The 19,852-nt window shown below is 45.9% G+C and overlaps 1 non-coding gene and 1 pseudogene across 1 annotated transcript; both read right to left on the bottom strand.

The window, feature by feature from the left end:
• Nucleotides 1-17,180: 17,180 nt before the first annotated feature.
• LOC144499377 (U2 spliceosomal RNA) lies at nucleotides 17,181-17,379 on the bottom strand. Its single transcript, XR_013498842.1, has one exon. It is a non-coding gene; the product is annotated as a U2 spliceosomal RNA (small nuclear RNA).
• Nucleotides 17,380-17,880: 501 nt separating this feature from the next.
• LOC144499382 (U2 spliceosomal RNA) lies at nucleotides 17,881-18,058 on the bottom strand (annotated as a pseudogene).
• Between the last annotated feature and the right edge of the window lie 1,794 nt (nucleotides 18,059-19,852).

The following is a 19,852-nucleotide window of genomic DNA, read 5'->3' on the forward strand; positions in this document are numbered from 1 at the left end:
TAACCTGCACTTCTTTGGACTGTGGGAGGAAACCGGAGCACCCAGACGCAGGGAGAACGTGCAAATTCCACACAGACAGTGACCAAGCCAGGAATCGAACCTGGGTCCCTGGCATTGTGAGGCAGCTAACCACTGTGCCACCCTAGGTAGTAGTAGAGGTGGATACAATTTTTTGTCTTTTAAAAAGCGTTTAGACAGTTACATGGGTAAGATGGCTTGAGAGGGATACGGACCAAACGTGAACAATTGGGACTAGTTTAGTGGTTTAAAAAAGGGGCGGCATGGACAAGTTGGGCCGAAGGGCCTGTTTCCATGCTGTAAACCTCTTTGACTCTATATTCTGTTATCATGAAAATGTAATCAAGGAAAACTGGATACTACAAATCCATCCTCATGTCTCCAATATACAACTCCAATCTGTTCTCCAGAAAGCTGTTACATGTTTCCTTGACCTGGTCATATGAAAACAGTTCTGATCACCTTAGTCATACAGTCCAAAGATGTGCGGGTTAGGTTGATTGGCCATGCTAAAAAATTGCCCCTTAGTGTCCTGAGATGCGTAGGTTAGAGGGATTAGTGGGTAAAATATGTAGGGATATGGGGGTAGGGCCTGGGTGGGATTGTGGTCGGTGCAGACTCGATGGGCCCAGTGGCCTCTTTCTGCACTGTAGGGTTTCTATGATTCTATGATACTATGAGTTCCAACATACATCATATACCAGATGCTCTTTAAAAGGCGCTAATGGTCTCATCATCCATTTCTGCACAAATCAAACAGTATTAAACAGCAAGCGAGAGTTCTTTCTCAAAAATCTTTTGTGTCTTCTGACTGAATTCGAATCTAGCTCAAATAGCTGCAAGTCTCATACAAGCATACACATTAGCAGCAGGAGCTGGCCGAATAAATGCTCTGTCATTCAAAACAGCTGACCTGATTGTGGTCTCAACTCCACTTTCCTGCCTCCCCTGGTACCCTTTGACATCCTTGTTTCCCTTGGAAAATCCCATTGACAGCAGCGGGCCCAGGAGATCCTGCCACCGGCCAATAGTAGGCTGCCTCCCACAGCAAGAGACATGCTGCAAGGAGGTCAAAAAATCCCGCCCTGTATGTCGTTGTCTTCTGCCTGTTTAGAATAACATTTCCAGTCCACCAGGTCCCCAAATGTTAAATATTCATTCTTGTTTAAAAATTTCCCCATGGCCTCACCTCTCTCTATCTCACAGCCCTCTAAGAAGTTCACATTCCTCTAGTCCTAGACTTTTGTGCACCCCTATTCTCTTTGTCCAATCGACAACTGTGCCTTTAGCTGCCTAGGTCTTAATCTCTGGAATATCCTTCCTAAATCTGACCACCTTTCTCGGTTTCTTTCTTGATGAAGTTCCTTAAAATCTATCTCTTTGACCAAGCTTCCTCAGTGTCTCTTTCTGTCTCATCCTGTGAAGTGCTTTGAGATATTTTTTAACTTTAAGGGTGCTATATAACTGAAAATTGCTGTTGCGTTAAGATTACACATCACAAAACTGTTCATAATTTTTGATTTATTATTGTCACATGTATTAACATACAGTGAAAAGTACTGTTTCTTGCGCGCTATACAGACAAAACATATCGTTCCTAGAGAAGGAAACAAAAGAGTGCAAAATGTAGTGTTACAGTCATAGCTAGGGTGTAGAGAAAGATCAACTTAATGCAAGGTAAGTCCATTCAAGAGTCTGACAGCAGCAGGGAAGAAGGTGTTCCTGAATTGGTTGGTACGTGACCTCAGACTTAATTTACCTTTACCCTGCATCTGGCTGAAATATGCCTTTCAGATTTTGCAGCATGCCATCACGAAGTGAAGTGTGTGCCATGTGATCCAGTCTCAGTTTCACTTTGGCTTATGAAGACAGCACAGTTCATACAGCTCTGCAGCTGATGTCTTCAAGCTTTCTCTCCATGCACATATGTTCACATGTGCCTAGTCTAAGTAATTGAATCCATAATATGATTACACAATCCCTTTTGAACGATTGCTGCTTTTATGTCATTATAAAAGCACACTAGCAATGCTTTATCTGAACACAAATAGTTAATGTTAGTTCTTCAAGTGGAAATGTGATTAATTCTCCAACAGGAATGTCCCCCACCAGGAGCATGAAAGTTAAAGGCAGGGCTTTCTGGTCACTCGACTTTTTAATGAAGGCTCTAAGCAGTCAATATAATAGGATGTCTGCTCTTCCCTGTTCATGGGGCACATCTCTTTATGCCTCAAAACAGACGGCAACTATAATTCTTCACTACTTTTTCAGTTTTACAATATCATTCAATTAAACCAAACCACTGCTTTACAGTGAGATGCTGTGACAATTCTTAGATTACGGTTGCAATCATAACCTGTCACGGGCCACTTCATTTTGATACAACAGAGAGCAAATTAAAACAAATCTAAAAATTACATCAGGAACTTGTCTGCAAAATGTTTACGCAACAGGGCTTTAAAACTGGCCACCTTTTCCATTTCTAATTATGTGAGATTATAATTTGGATCAGAATGATCAAAGGCCATTCCACTCTCTTTATTCTCCCCACATTGCATAATTAATAATCTGAAATTTAAGAAAAAACAGGGGCTGAATTGAAGAAGTCTCCCAGTTCCCACTCTTAGTAATGAATGGCTGGCACCATTCCTCTTCACCACCCCACTTTTTCCCAAGCAGATTAGGCATCATACCAAAATGACATGTGAAGTCTACCCACCCAAATTTGGAAAATTAGGGCAACGCAGTCAAAAAGATTTAAGATGTGAAATTCGGCTCTGTCGTGTGGCTTGTACACTAAGGCAGCCCAAAATCTCAAATATCAGCTGGATGCTTTCTGACACTTTCACTGTGGCTCCTATAGCATCGTAAAGGCACTGGCATGGTCAACCATGTGATAACCTGCAGTGGCAAGACATGACAAAACATATGATCTATTTTGGACCTTGCAGGTTCTGTTAATGCACTTGGTTAAGCTAAATGTTCATTTAGTCCGATGAAAGCTTGTGTTATTTAAAGGTCAAACGTGTAACCTTGAGGTGAGCTGCTTTTGCTGGTGTCAGATTAGCACAGGTACTATCACTGACGAAGTTCTGCAAACCTTTTGGATTCTCAAGGGACTGGCACTGGATTTTGATGAAAATGTTAGAGGAATTGGGATGTATGTCAGGAGAAAACTGCTTCAGTAGTGGGGGCTGCTTCTGGGCTCTAGCAGTGGTCGGAGATGGGAGTCAGACAGGTAGCAGAAAGGGGAAGCTATGCACAGAGGAAGAGGGGGCTCTCATTAGAGGGCCCCAACCATCTTTTTGGTTTTATAACTCTCCTATGAAGTAGCATGGGCTCTTTCATTACATTAAATATGTTATATGTTGTTGTTTAGGGAATACTTCTCATTCTCCTATCTCAGCTAGGAGCAGTGCAGACACTGGCTGATTTCACTAAGGCAATGGTGACTGAACTCTGCCATCGCCTGCAATCTGGCCTTCAGCATCTCTTAAACTTCTGACCTGGCCGCAAACTGCTATATCTTGGTAAGGGTGGCAGCAGTCTGGGCTGACTGGCTAACAGGCAACAGCAGGGCACTGGCAGAGGGCAATAGTGGAAAAATTACTTGTTGTCATTTCTGAGGTCACTGTCAGTTTCCCAGGGTGGTATTTCACTAATCTTAATCATCTGTTGGAGAGCAGATTGCTGGACTGCTGTTAGTGCCTTGTAAGCCCCCTTTGAACACTGGCACCTACTGACATAATGGCAACAAGTTTGTATCTCATAGTTACCCCTGAACTTCCATTGCAGCACTGAAATGTTGGGTGAAAATTGTGCTGCTGAAAGATGGACCACCAGATGCTGCACCAGATGCTAAATTCATAAGCCTCGCTGGCCATGACTTCTTCAGTGGAAAGGACAAGCTCTAAGTTCCCTGCAATGTCCTCTGTCACACGGGAGCTCGATGACCACTGACAAGAGGCTGTCCGGAAGGCCTACCAATGCACCAAATATCTCAGTGTGCATGCCCATCAACGTTCTGCTGTACATCACCCCATCAAAGTCCTCATCTTAGTAACCTGTGGCATGACCTCACTATAAGAGGGATGTGGAAGGATCACTATAAGACCTCACTATAAGAAGGATGTGGAAGCGCTGGAAAGAGTGCAGAGGAGATTTACCAGGATGCTGCCTGGTTTGGAGGGTAGGTCTTATGAGGAAAGGTTGAGGGAGCTAGGGCTGTTCTCTCTGGAGCGGAGGAGGCTGAGGGGAGACTTAATAGAGGTTTATAAAATGATGAAGGGGATAGATAGAGTGAACGTTCAAAGACTATTTCCTCGGGTGGATGGAGCTATTACAAGGGGGCATAACTATAGGGTTCATGGTGGGAGATATAGGAAGGATATCAGAGGTAGGTTCTTTACGCAGAGAGTGGTTGGGGTGTGGAATGGACTGCCTGCAGTGATAGTGGAGTCAGACACTTTAGGAACATTTAAGCGGTTATTGGATAGGCACATGGAGCACACCAGGATGATAGGGAGTGGGATAGCTTGATCTTGGTTTCAGATAAAACTCGGCACAACATCGTGGGCCGAAGGGCCTGTTTTGTGCTGTACTGTTCTATGTTTTATGACTCAGATTTGGCTTCACCCACTGGGGAGCTGGAACAGCAGCTATCCTTTCCCTCTGGCCATGCGACTCATCATATGAAGACTCCTAATGCGAAACTAGTCTATAAGGTACAGACAGTGCTAATCTCTGAGCTGTTGATGCGCGATTGATTCACACGGGAGGCGAGAACGTACCCGGGAATAAAGGCTTTTATTCACCACAAATAGGAGCACACTACTCAACAATATTATCCCAGACTAAAGACTACTAGGAAGTAGCAGTGACCTTTATACTCCTGTAAGAAGGCGGAGTCCTGGGCGGAGCCAAACGGAGTGTACCACATAAACAGTAATAACAGGTGGAACACCCAACAACCCTAACCCCAACAGCAACGAGAGTAACATATATACAAGTACCCATAGTGGTAACCATCTATGGTTCACCACATTCACCCCTCCTTTAAAAACAAAGACAGGTGGGGTAAAAAAAACAATAAGAACTGTCCACATGTTCACAAGTTCAGCCGAACCGGAGGTCCGCACCGTCTCTGCGACCTCCGCAGTACCGGCTCCAGTGCCGGTTCTGGTGACCATGGTGACGACCCTCTTTCCGAGGTGGTGTCCACAGACTCCTCCATTTCCTCTCCCGACCGCCGACCTCGAGATGGCGACAATCCCCTGGACTCAGGCAAGCTGCACACAGGAGTAAGAGGATCAAGTTGAGGTCCCGATGCTGCCCGCGCCGTGTCAGGAGGGGAGAGAATGGGCAAAGGAATCCTAACCAAGGGTGCGGGAGTGATGGGGGTTTCCAGGTCCCCCGCAGGCGCCAGATCTCTGATAGAGACTGTGTCCTCTCGCTCGTCAGGATATACCACATAGGCATATTGAGGGTAGGTGTGGAGGAGGTGGACCTGTTCAACCAAAGGGTCGGACCTGCGGGCCCTAACTCCGCAGGAGAACAGGTCCTGAGTACGTCAACCAAGACGGCAATGAGGTCCCAGAGGAAGACTTCCTAGGGAAGACAAACATCCGTTCATGTGGGGTAGCGTTGGTTACCGTACACAGGAGGGACCGGATCGAATGGAGCGCATCAGGAAGTACCTCTTGCCAACGGGTGACTGGAAGACCCCTAGACCGTAGCGCCAGTAAAACAGCCTTCCAAACTGTAGCGTTATCTCTTTTGACCTTTCCGTTACCCCTGGGGTTGTAACTTGTAGTCCTACTTGAGGCAATTCCCTTAGAGAGCAGGTATTGCCTTAAGTTGTCGCTCATAAACGACGAACCCCTATCACTGTGGATATAACTGGGGTAGCCGAACAGGGTGAAAAGACTCCGCAGGGCCTTGATGACCGTGGCAGAGGACATGTCAGAACAGGGGATGGCAAAGGGGAATCAGGAGTATTCGTCAACAACGTTGAGGAAATACACGTTCCGATCCGTCGAAGGGAGGAGCCCCTTGAAGTCGACACTCAGTCGTTCAAAAGGGCGAGTGGCCTTAATGAGGTGTGCCCTGTCAGGCCGGTAGAAGTGCGGCTTGCACTCTGCACAGACCTGGCAGCGTCGAGTTATCGACCTGACATCCTCTATGGAATAGGGCAGATTCCGAACTTTAACAAAATGGAAGAGCCGAGTGATCCCCGGATGGCAGAGATCATTGTGGAGGGCCTGTAACCAGTCCTCCTGCACACTGGCACATGTTCCACGCGACAGGGCATCTAAGGGCTCATTGAGCTTCCCCGGACGGTACATGATATCACAGTTGTAGGTGGAGAGTTCGATTCTCCACCTCAAGATTTTATCATTCTTAATTTTTCCCTTTAACGTGTTGTTGAACATGAAGGCCACGGACCGCTGGTCCGTGAGCAGGGTAAACCGTTTGCCAGCCAAATAATGGCGCCAATGCCGTACGGCCTCCACAATGGCCTGAGCCTCTTTCTCCACAGAGGAGTGCCGAATTTCAGGGCCTTGGAGGATGCGAGAGAAAAAGGCGACGGGCCTGCCCGCCTGGTTAAGTGTGGCGGCCAGGGCGAAATCAGATGCATCACTCTCCACCTGAAAAGGGATGGACTCATCGACAGCGTGCATCGTGGCTTTCGCGATGTCGGCTTTTATCCCTTCAAAGGCTAGGCGAGCCTCTGCTGTCAGGGGAAAAGAGGTAGATTTTATGAGCGGACGGGCTTTGTCCGGTAATTGGGGACCCACTGTGCATAGTACGAGAAGAAGCCTAAGCATCTTCTCAGTTTTTTGATGCTAGTGGGTAGGGGAAGTTCAAGGAGGGGACGCATACGGTCTGGATCGGGGCCGATGACCCCGTTTTCCACCACGTATCCAAGGATTGCTAGGCGGTGCTTGCTGAATACGCACTTCTCCTTGTTATAGGTCAGGTTCAGGAGAACCGCAGTGCGTAAAAACTTTTGGAGGTTGGCGTCGTGGTCCTGCTGGTCATGGCCGCAGATAGTGACGTTGTCCAGGTACGGGAAGGTAGCCTGTAGCCCGTTTTGGTCCACCATTCGGTCCATCTCACGCTGGAAGACCGAGACCCCATTAGTGACACCGAAAGGGACTCTTAAAAAGTGGTAGAGACGACCATCCGCCTCAAAGGCCGTGTATTTGCGGTCCTCTGGGCGAATGGGGAGCTGGTGGTAGGCTGACTTCAAGTCGATGGTGGAGAACACCCGGTACTGCGCAATCTGGTTGACCATGTCAGATATGCGCAGGAGAGGATACCCGTCCAACTGCGTGTACCTATTAATGGTCTGACTATAGTCTATGACCATCCGGGGCTTGTCTCCAGTCTTGACCACCACGACTTGTGCTCTCCATGGGCTAGTGCTAGGTTGAATTACCCCTTCCCTGAGGAGCCGCTGAACCTCAGATCTAATAAAGATCCGATCCTCAGCGCTGTAACGCCTGCTCTTCATCGCGATGGGCTTGCAGCCTGGCACGAGATTTTCAAATAGGGAAGGCGGGGTAATTTTGAGTGTTGAGAGGCTGCATGTGGAGCGCGCTGGACAATTTGGAGGCTGCTGTTCTCCCACTGAAAGTGGAGGGAGTGGCCCATCGTACTGCAGGGTTACACTCTTCAGGTGGACCATAAAGTCTAGCCCCAGGAGTACCGGAGCGCAAAGGTGTGGTAGCACGAGGAGCCTGAAGTTCTCGTAGACTGTGCCCCGCACCGTTAGAGTTACCACACAGCTCCCGAGAACGTGGACAGATCGGGATCTCGACGCCATGGAGATTGTCTGCCTGACAGCTTGCACACGGAGAGCGCAACGTTTTTCTGTATCCGGATGGATGAAGCTCTCCGTGCTCCCGCTGTCAAACAGGCAACGCGCCAGGTGCCCGTTTACCTCTATGTCCATCATGGACTTGTCGCGTCTGTGAGGCTTGGCCTGGTCCAGGATGATTGACGCCACTGTTGGATCCCGAGCGTAACTGCAGGCAGTTGAGATAGCCGCCGCCGCCGCCGACCCCTGCTGGTCTCCTGCGGCCGATGTCAACCAAAATGGCTGTGCCCATGAATCGCATGCGGTCAAGGTTGTTGAAAATGGCGGCACCTGCAGGTCGCACGTGGCTGAAGACATCGACGAGGCCGGAGACGAGGAGATGGATCCTGGGGAGTCACACGCAGCACTGCTGGGCCTGGAAGGGGTCTTCGCTCGGCACACCTTTGCATAGTGCCCTTTCTTTCCACAGGCGGAGCAAAACACCGCCCTGGCCGGACATCTTTGGCGAGGATGCTTCGCCAAACCGCAGAAGTAGCACCGTGGGCCTCCAGGAGCTGCCGCAGCCGTCAGGTCCGAAGTTGGGAGCATCATCGCGCAGTTCCGAGGAGCCGCCGAGTACAGCTGAGGCGGCGGCTGTGCTTGCCACGCTGTTCCCACGTGGTCGGTGGGGTAGGCTTTGAGATTTCTGGAGGCTGTCTCCAGTGCGTCGGCCAATTCTACCGCCTTAGCCAGGTCCAGGTTACCCTGCTCTAGCAGCCGCAGGCGGATATAGGACGAGCCGATTCCAGCCACGAACACGTCCCGAATGAGGTCGTTGGTGCATTGAGTAGCCGACACCGCCTTACAGTTGCAGGCTCTGGCTAGCTGTTGAAGTTCGCGCAGGTACTGTCCCGTAGTTTCGCCAGGCTGCCGCCGTCGAGCGGCTAATAGGCGACGAGCATGAATTTCGTTCGGCTGTTTGTTATACAGCCCCCCCTTGAGCAAGTCGATAGCGTCTTTATAATTTTGGGAATCACGAATTGTTGCATACACAGTGTCGCTCACCCTGGCGTGGAGGACCCGCAATCTGTCGGCGTCGGACTGGACTGCTGCCGAGGCCTCAACATAATCCTTGAAGCACTTTAACCAATGGTCGAAAGTGTTCGATGCCCCAGTGGCACGCGGATCCAAGGTTAGCCGATCGGGCTTTAGCATCTGCTCCATTTTCTTCAAACAAAATTTTCAGCAATTGTAGTGAATAAAATTGATGCGCGATTGATTCACACGGGAGGCTAGAACGTACCCGGGAATAAAGGCTTTTATCCACTACAAATAGGAGCACACTACTCAACAATATTATCCCAGACTAAAGACTCCCAGGAAGTAGCAGTGACCTTTATACTCCTGTAAGAAGGCGGAGTCCTGGGCGGAGCCGAACGGAGTGTACCACATAAACAGTAATAACAGGTGAACACCCAACAACCCTAACCCCAACAGTAACGAGAGTAACATATATACAAGTACCCATAGTGGTAACCATCTATGGTTCACCATAGCTGGAGGCTGAAACTGATCAAGAGATGCTGTTCCTTCACCAGATGTCTGGTTGCTCTTGTATTTCATGATGAGGAAGCAGTGGCTGGTCAGGTGGTGACCAGGTGGGTATATGACAGCTGAAAAACAGAGGAGGGTTGGGGTGAGGGAAGGGTGGAAAGCTCCATCTGCAGCTTGACTTCATGCCAGAGAGTGAGATGAGGGTGAGAAGGAAGTTGAGAAGGGGCAAAAGGCAGGAACATACAGTCATCCTGAAACTTCTCAGAAGCGCTGAATGAAACAGTTTCAGTAACACTCGAACCTTTCTCTTCCAGAAGGCTCAGTTGATGCAGGAGTGCCTATGCCCCCCACTGTTGATTAGCACTGCTCGCTGTGGGGGAAGAAGGAGCGATGACCATGTTGCAATACATTTGTTTGTTATTTTTGCCATACCTGAGTTGCTGCAGAAATGTGGAGTAAGTGAAATGTGGATATAAGGCAGGCATCATTGGGCAATGTGTGAGGGTGAGGCGGAGTACCTAGGCATGTATCCTGATTGCTTTAGATTGCCACTGGGTGAGTGATAGAAGTATGGTGTATTGTGCAGAGTGAGAGGTTGATGGATAGATGTCATTTGAAGGTTGATTCAGTTACCTTGACCAGCTGTTAAGTCACTGAATTCCTCTAACAATGGAGGCAGGTCCTCAGGGCCAGACTCTGGGAAATGACCTCCATGGCCATCTACTCCTATTCCCTTCTCAGGGCATGCTTTGAAGACCTCCTGACCTTCTGTTTCTCCTCCATTACATCTCCATCACTAAGGCCTCAAATGCCACACCCAAAAAGCTACAAGTTCTCGCTCTCTCTCCCCCTCTCTCACTCTCTAGGCAGTTGCTTGATTTGCTGTATTTCATTCAAGCCTTGCTGACACAGTTTGCAGCAGTGCTCATTTTAGAGGGGAAGATTCCCTTTGAGAAGCCCAGGGCAAGCTGTGCATTGCAATTTGCATACATGCTGTCAAGGCCTCCTCATGATCACGCAGTCAGTTAGCTCTGCATTTTGCATCACAGTCATGGGATGAGTGTGAAGCATGGAATTTGCATGCTGCCATCTCATGGGATGAGGATTGGGGTAATAATCGTACATTGCAATTCCAAGAGCCAAGAATGGACATTACTGAATTTTCCATAGTGTGTCCTGCTGCAACAGAGCCATAACAGAATATCGCACAACAATCTTAAACTCCAGCACCGTCTGCAAGGCACCATGCAAGGTTTGCTCCCTTTTTATGTGTACTGAACCACATGCACAATCCACTGCATTAATAATATTTGACTAGCTTAAAACTCAAGAACAAGCATTGAGGAATCCCTGGCGAGTTAAAAGCAGTATCATAGAACTCCTAAAATATTGGCCCACTGATGTATCTTCAAAATGAATCTTTGTCCCAAACTCAAATGTATCAAAGTTGTATTTAAAATTCCAACTTATTCTAACAAAGGCTCAGAACTTGGAGGTTTCGGAATAATCCCAGTTGTTGCCCAAAACTTAAATACTGTGAAACATTTTTTAAAGTCAAGGTGTCTACAGCTCTCTAATGAATTATGAAAGGTTCAAACATATTTATTATTATAGGCTCTGGAGATGTATCACAGGACTTAATTGAAAATCCAAAATAGAACAGCAGGTGGGCTTCCGACCAACTTGGCTGTGAGCTGGGCTATCATGCAGAGAATGCTGAAGAAACATGATTTTAAAGGGAGATAAAACATCCCTTTAAAATACAGAAACTACTATGGTGAAGGATTGTGGTAATGTCACATTGTGCACTGCTTAAAACATAGGTGTTGAAGCTAATCAGCTAGTGTGTCCTCGTTACAATTTGAATATCATTCACGTAATTATCTCAGGGTGAAATGTTTTTATTCATAATGTTAAAGGAATGAGATTTCAGCAAAGATTAGAGAAGTGTGAGTTTGTGTCAATAAGGGCTGACAGAATTGTGTAAATTAATAAACAATATAAATCAGATAAATCCAGATTGTAAATTAAAAGTGTATCAGGAAAGAATTAAGAAGGTCATGAATAAATAATTTGTAAAAAGTAATTTTAGGACACTTAGCAGGGAAACATTGTTTACCTAAATATGATTAGCATTATCTCTCGTTTATTTTTGGAGGCAAAAGTGACTATGTTCATCATCTGAGGTGTTAGATAGGATTCCAGTGACTGCTCAGATCGATCGCACCCGGAATGTTCTGCTGCAAATAGAACAGGATACTGCAAACTATTGAGTTTTAGATGAGTTGATGGTTTGAAATTTCCTCTCCTTGCATTTTCTCTCAGCCTCTGATACGGAATGCATATCGTGTGCTATGTGGGAACGCCAACATGCTTCCCATGTCCTGGGTAATGATTTACCATCAGTTGCAGCAACTTTATCTCCTGGTTTCAGAAATTAAGCAGCAGCTGACATCACTGCAGCACATTTGCGAGATACTTTGTGGATAGTCATGTTTATAGATGTGGCTGCCCCACAGCTTAAGAGAATGCAAAAAGTGAGGGAATGGGTGACCACCAGTCAAAGATGAACATGTGGGGACTGCAGGAGTTTCCAGACTGCATCCCACTCCCCAACTAATATTCAACTTTGAATACATATGGGAGTGGTAGTTCGCCTGTGGAGTTCAGCCAGCGCCAACTCTACAGGAGAGTACATGGAAAACTGGAAGAGCAATAGTGATCGGTGCTTCGATAGTTAGGGGAATAGACAGACATTTCTGTGGCTGCAAAAACAAATCCAGGATGGTGTGTTGGCTCTCTGATGCTGGCATCAAGGATGCCACTGAATGACTGCAGGGCACCCTGATGGAGGAGGGATAGTTGTGATTCACTTTGGTACCAAAACATAGATAGGAAGAGGGATGTAATTCTGCAGTCAGATTTTAGGGAGCTCGGTAGGATATCAGCAAGCATGGCCTCAAAAATAGTAATTTCTAGATTACTTCCAGTACCACGAGCAAGTGAGTATAGAAATAGGAGGTTTAAGTAGATGAATGTATAGCTGAAAAGATGGTGCAAGAGGGAAGATTTTGATTCTAATGAAATTGGGACCAGCTCTGGGGGAAGATGGGACCTGTTCAGGCCAGGCAGGTTGCACCTAAATATAGCCAGGACCGAGTTCCTTAAGGCTGTTTGGCTAGTGCTATTATGGAGGGTTTACATTGATTTGGCAAGGGTGTAGCAACTCAGTTTCAGGATAAATCCGAGTGCTTTTCAATCAAGTAAGTACTTTTAAAGTGTAGTCACAGTTGCAATGTAGGAAACCTTCTTGAGGACAATTAGAGATAGGCAATAAATGTAGGCCCAGCCAGTGATGCCCACATCCCAGGAACGAATAATAAAAAAAGTTGCAGCCAATGTGTGCGCAGGAGATCCCACGAACAGCAACATTATAATGGCCTGCTAATCTAATTTTGTGATGTTGGTTGAGGTTTAAGTATTGATCAGGACACTACTTGCTAAATCCCTGTAAACTCTTCTTTTCTGTTGCTTAACCATGCATTAATTCTTCCCACTTTCACACCTGTTGGTGATAAGAAGAAAGAGATCCTTTAATCCTTATCTATTCTTCCCTCCCTATCTTTCATTCCTGGCCACTTCACTAAAAAAGTTTTGTTTGCTTTTATAATGTAATTTACTTTGAGTGTGTAATTTTCTCTCTTTCTGGTATTAACAAACAGGACATTTACCTTCCCTAACAGATAATTATTTGGCATTAAAATTCAACTTTTTTCTGAAAGTTGAACTAACTAACATAAGAAAATACCATAATTCTGTGATTATTCCACTCTGTCATGATTCCCATATAGATCATATAGGGCGGCACGGTAGCACAGTGGTTAGCACTGCTGCTTCACAGCTCCAGGGTCCCGGGTTCGATTCCCAGCTCGGGTCACTGTCTGTGTGGAGTTTGCACATTCTCCTCGTGTCTGCGTGGGTTTCCTCCGGGTGCTCCGGTTTCCTCCCACAGTCCAAAGATGTGCGGATTAGGTTGATTGGCCAGGTTAAAAAAAAATAAATTGCCCCTAAGATGCGTAGGTTAGAGGGATTAGCGGGTAAATATGTGGGGGTAGGGCCTGGGTGGGATTGTGGTCGGTGCAGACTCGATGGGCCGAATGGCCTCCTTCTGCACTGTAGGGTTTCTAAGATTGATTCTATGATCATTGTAAACAAAGGCTTTGAATTCCCAGTGACCAACTTAAGGAAACTGACAAGAAGACTTCAAGTTTTAAGACTTGTACTGTAACAAATGAACTAAAAGCAACACAAATGCAACTGATACTGTATGAATTACAGAAAATATAATTCTTACTTACCTTTTAACACGTCCGATAACCCTATGCTGCATACACGCTGCGTAGCATATTTCACAAAATTGTAGGGTGGGAATTCTCCGGTTGTGCTGGTCTAAGTCGGAAATTCCCACCCGACCATCTATGGCGTTTCACGTTCTCCGCAATCTGCCCACTAAAATTCCAGTGGCGGGCGGGATGGGAAAATTCCAGCCATAGTCTTTTCAGGAAACAATCTAAAACCACTCCAATGGGTTCATGTCCCCCTGTTTTGCCAAGTCACAATGTCCAGCATCTGTCATAGGTCCTCCCTTTCAATCCACTGAGAGTCCCCAAATTGACTTTCAACAGTAAGGCCTACTCTAGTGATTTTTTTCTTCTCCCAGTCTTGCGTGCGTAAATCTCCCAGAGTTCTAAAATCACTCGTGGGATCCTTCTCTTTGACCAACAGAGAAGGTTTCCCATGAATTCTGCCAGGTGGTTAACAGAAAAACCAGCCTTTTTCCCCCTGCGGATTGCAACAGCTACTGTCCTCTCAAGCTGCGTGTATATGTATGTGTGTGTTCATTCATTCATTTAGGACTTATCCAATCAGACTGTCTGGGTGTCTGGAAGTCTATACAAGGCAACCCAGCTACCTCAAGTGTGAAATATGGCGTGTTGTTCAGAATGACTTATTAACCTGGTTCCCTGTCCCTATGGTAACCATCACCTGGCTTGTTGCTGGGAAACATCCTATACAACTTCACACCATCCCCTTTTCCCAGATATTCTGTATTTCTCTAAATTAAAAGACATGTGTCTGAGGGAGCCATCTTACAAAAATAATTCGAAGTCTAGGACGAGCATGAAAACGGGAGAGTTTCGGATCAGTGTTTTGGGTGACTCCAAATCTGTGATTGTATGCAAAAAAAGCAGCACAGCAAACTGTTTTTTGCCTGTAGGGGAAGGGGTGGGGCTTAAATTGCCTGAACACTGGCTGAGACCAGCAGAGGGCACAACTGCGCATGTGCAGGCCCAGAGAGACCTGCCACTCAGCCTCTGTTGCTCTCAGCCAGTCTCCATGGTCTAAAGCAGGTCTCCTCCCAAGCTGGAGGGCTCGCGGCTTATTGTGACCTCTCACTCGGCCGGATTGATCTAACCCCGCCACAACCCCTGCCCGGACCGATTCCACCCGCCCCCCAGGCCCCCACCGATTGCAACTGCAGAGTATGCAGCAGTCCTCCCAGCACCGATTGACCCGCCTCCGTCTGGCCCTACTCCCCGGTAGACCTCGCCTCTCCGGCCCCACCTCCTTGGCACTGCAGCTGCCACCCCCCCCCCCCCTCTTGCCCTCATCTTCCCCAGGGGGCCTCAATGGCCCTGGGTTCTACTGGCCAGGCCTTCATGTCTGTTGCCCATTGCAGGGGACCAGTTGTGATTATTGCCAGAGAGGAAGACCTCTCCCAGCAAGGCCACAGAGAATGAGAGGTGATGTGGGGATAGGGCCTGGGTGGGATTGTGGTCAGTGCAGACTCGATGGGCCGAATGGCCTCCTTCTGCACTGTAGGGTTTCTATGATTTCTTTCTATGATGATGATTGAAACATATAAGTTTCTTAGGTGGTTAGGCAGGGTAAATGTTTGGAGGATGTTTCCACTATGGGAGAGTGTAGGACCCAGAGGTCATAGTTGCAGAATAAGGGGATGCTCATTTAAGATGGATTTGAGGAAGAATTTCTTCTCTCAACGAGTGGTGGATCTTTGGAATTCTTTACCCCATTGGGAGCTATGGAGGCCAAGTCCCTGAACGTTTTCAGTGTTTTTAAGATAGGTTTTCCATCAGTAGGGGAATTAAAGGGGAGAGAAGGCAGGAAAATGGACTTAGTGGGGGTAATTGTCCCATACCGCTCACCTCGGGAATCATAGTGGGCGGTGGCAGACCATGCAAAGGTCTGTTGACCTCAGGCTGGATTTTCTAATTTTGGGGAGAGTGCGGCCATAAAATCCCGACCATTAAGTTTTAGATCAGCCATGATCTTATTAAATAGCGAAGCATGCTCGAATGGTCTGCACCTGTTCCTATTTCTTAAGGTCTTATGGTTTATCCAAGGCTAATTTGATGCCTAATGCTCTAAACCTTCAAATGCTGTTGAAATACAACCAAACGTGGGATGTTATCATCCTGATGGCCAGTTAGTGAAGGAAGAGAGCAGAGCTAACCTTTACTTGGAAAAGATTTACTCACTGAGTGAATCATTACACATATATCCCTCGTACTTTGACTCAAGTAAAATGTGTTCAAGTAACCATTGCCCTCACTTTTATATTCTTAACCACAATTGATACAATTAGCACTGGATCCACCATAAGCAATGCACAAGCAGATCTGCAAGCTGCCATTGTAAGATTGAGCTGACGGCAAGCTAATTTCAATGGGCTATCTCAGGAGCTGTGACGCATCCAACCTCAAATTAAATTTTTTGCAGTGAGATGTATTTTAGTTTTTACAAGAACAGATCTTTAACAAGGTAATATTTTTTGGAACAGCTCCAGAAAATTAAAAACAATCGATGTCGCCGACAGTTTCTCCAAGGAGTAAAGAGTCAAAATGAATTTGCAGTTGATGTGCAAGGGTTAACATTCAGCCACTTCTATATTTTATAAATGAAGATAAAAGGATATTGCTGTCAAAGTGTTCAAGAAAAATTACACCTACAGTGACCACCAGCTGTAACATCTTTCTTCAGCTATTTCTTTTAGATGGTTCTTGTGGTTTAAAGCAACACCAATAGAGAAAGAGGAGGTACCATCTTGCAGGAGTTAAGAGTCTGACAAAGTGACAAGAACTAAATTAATATCAGCGGACATGCAGTTGTTAAACTAGCAGTTCTTCTGCTTCAACTATGAATACTAATATATCTCCTTCGCTGTGTCAGGCACAGCAGGTCCACTGAATCAATTCCACTATGATGTTGTCAGCTCGCACTTTATTCAAAAATCTATCTCAATAGAGAAATGGAAATAAAACAACAAGAGCTTTTAAAGTCAATGTTTTTTTTCCTTCTGTACATTTAATGCTCTTTGAAGTGAAGGGTGTTGGTGCTAGGGACTGTAATGAAGCCAGCACCAGGTACTCCTCTGAGTCAGGCATTGCAAGGTTCAAGATAAAGTAAAGCTCCCTCCGCTCAGTACATCAATGTGTCTCAGCTCCATATTCATTGGGATTAGGTTGTTAATTTATGCGTATTGTTGTTAAAAAGACTTAATTATAAAGTGTCTGCTCGAGAGGAATAGGAATGATAACCTGAGTGCCTACCACCCAGAGAGGGCCTGAATTACCTAAAATAGGTTTGTCATCTTTTATTCCTTTTTGATAATTTTGTTTTTGTTTTTATTCCAATTCAATCAAATCAAGTCCAATTCAGAGTCTCAACAAGTGAGACATTCCCGATCCAAGCTGACAAGACAGGGCTCTCACCTCCTGTCTTGGGCTTGATCTACATGATCCAAGCTGATTGGAGTAGGCAGAGCACCTGCTCCAAGGCTTGATCTCATTTGCATCTTAGCCAAAAGACCGAGATGCTGCTTTTAAAAATTGCTTCAAATGAAGCTAAAACGTAACCTAATGACTTCAACCAAGCACAGCATGTCGATACTACACTTGATCTTAGCCAAAAGGCCGAGAAGCGATTTTTGACCTTTTTGATTATAATTTTTTAAAATATACTTTTCCAATTCAATCAAATCCAATTCAGAGTCTCAACAAGTTGAGACATTTCAGATCCAGGCTGACAAGACAGGCCAAGCGACCAAACCACCCTGTCCTGGGCCTGATCTACATGAGCCAAGCTGATTGGAGAAGGGGGAGGTTCCTCCTCCAAGACTTGAGCTCATTTGCATCTTAGCCAAAAGGCCGAGATGCCGCTTTTAAAAATTGCTTCATATGAAACATATGAAGCCTCAGCGTAACCTAATGACCTCGACCAAGTGCAGCCGACCATACTACACTTGATCTTAGCCAAAAGGATTATAATTTTTTTATTTTTATTTTATACTTTTCCAATTCAATCAGATCAAATCCAATTCAGAGTCTCAACAAGTTGAGACATTTCCGATCCAGGCTGACAAGACAGGGCGGGTGACTAAGCCACCCTGTCCTGGGCCTGATCGACATGAGTCAAGCTGATTGGAGAAGGGGGAGGATCCTCCACCAAGACTTGAGCTCATTTGCATCTTAGCCAAAAGGCCAAGATGCCGCTTTTAAAAATTGCTTCATATGAAACATATCAAGCCCCAGCATAACCCCATGACCTCAACCAAGTGCAGATCCGATACTACACTTGATCTTAGCCAAAAGGCCGAGAAGGATTATAATCCTAAATTTACACCATTGCTAATTTTATCTGAACTCAATAAAAAACACATTTGTTATCCCAGCATATACCCACAGCTTTCCTCCTCATACAGAGGCTTACAATCCACAGCACAAGGCAGCAAACTGAAGAGGCCTGAACTTTTCTTTCAAGTGTCCCATATTGATGCTGTGGAAGTAAAAGGCCCACCCCAATTCTCCCACCTGCAATAATAATTCCTGGTTGAGTTCCAGGCAAGTTATCAACATGCAAATCACAAGAGCTACATCAAAACCATTGGCCTGCATCAATATATTTGGTCCAGTCTTAGCGGGCACTTGTCCACATTGCAACACTGCTCAGCACTAATTGGCATTAAATTGACAGAGTAAGTCAGAGCAGCTGCAAGCACTACAGGCGTAGGGAACCGAAGTGCTACAATATGCTTGTTGGAAGTGGAGGCTAAGGCACATTTATTAGGGCAAAACAGATAGTGCTTTTTCCAGCTTCATTAAAAAATCATTGAAATACTTGTTTGGTTTTATTTTTCCAACAAATGTCTTCCCTTCATCTGAAGCGGCTAGCTCTTGGCACAGTTTATTCCTCCATGGCACTGACTGCCCTCTGAAATGCTGTTTGGTTACCCATTCTTCATGTTTAGACAGTATGATGATTTCAGCCAGGCTAATGAGGTTGGCTTGCTCGAGTATGAACTATCCTGATGAGTCCTATTGTCAAAAGACATACCTGATGAGTCCTGTCGACTTTGTTTTTGGTTCGGGCTGTTCCCCCTTCCATTTGGGGAGTTGCCCCTTTTAATTTGTCCCTAAGTTAATTTGAGTTAGTTTATTACGTTGGTACCTTAAAAGAGCTACCTGATGAGTCTTTCCTTACGTTCATGGCCAGGTGTCCCTGGAGAGGGAGCATGCGGTGTCCACGGGCGCAGTTGACGCCTTCCGCGCCCGCTGTGCACCGCTGGGGCTGGGGTGCATTATTGACCCTGATAGTCACCTTTTGATTTAATATTTTAAGTTTCCTTTCGACTTTGTTTTTGGTTCGGGCTGTTCCCCCTTCCTTTTGGGGAGCTGCCCCTTTTACTTTGTCCCTAAGTTAGTTTATTACGTTGGTACCTAAAAAGAGCTACCTGATGAGTCCTAATTGATGGTTAAATCAGGGAGCCTCATGCTCCCTATTTAAAGCAGGTGTGTCAGACTCCCAGCCTGCATTCAGCAGGGAGCAACTAGAGAGCTGACTGCGTACAGATGTATGGTGTAAATAAAGTAACTTGGTGATGCGACCTTCGCCTCCGTGGAGTTATTACAGACAGTATGTACAATGGAGTTATTACAGACAGTATGTACAAATAGTTGGGCATCATAATCACTCCAGACCCTCTACTTACCCAAGAAAGCCTACCAAGTCAAGGGAAAACACAATGAATGGTCGCAGTGGAACAAAGTGGCCTTGGAATGGCATGCCCATAAATCCTTGAAGAGGGCTGGACAGATAAATACATGAGTCAAAAGGCATGTTGATATGATTGTCTTGATTAACCAAGTCACAGAGCATAATAGAAGGAAGGTTATGCTGGAACTGAATAAAACATCAGTTGGACAACGGCTGGAGTATTGTGTGCAGTTCTGGTCACTGCACTCTAGAAAAGATGTGACTGCATTAAAGAGATAACAAAGGAGATTTATGAGCATGTTGCCTGCACTGGAGAATTTTAGTGATAAGAAATAGGCTAGGATTGTTTTCTTTGGAACAGAGAAGGTTAAGGGAAGACTTGGCTGAAGTATATACAATCATGAG

This window comes from Mustelus asterias, chromosome 9 (genome assembly GCF_964213995.1).
Source record: "Mustelus asterias chromosome 9, sMusAst1.hap1.1, whole genome shotgun sequence".
NCBI lineage: Eukaryota > Metazoa > Chordata > Chondrichthyes > Carcharhiniformes > Triakidae > Mustelus > Mustelus asterias.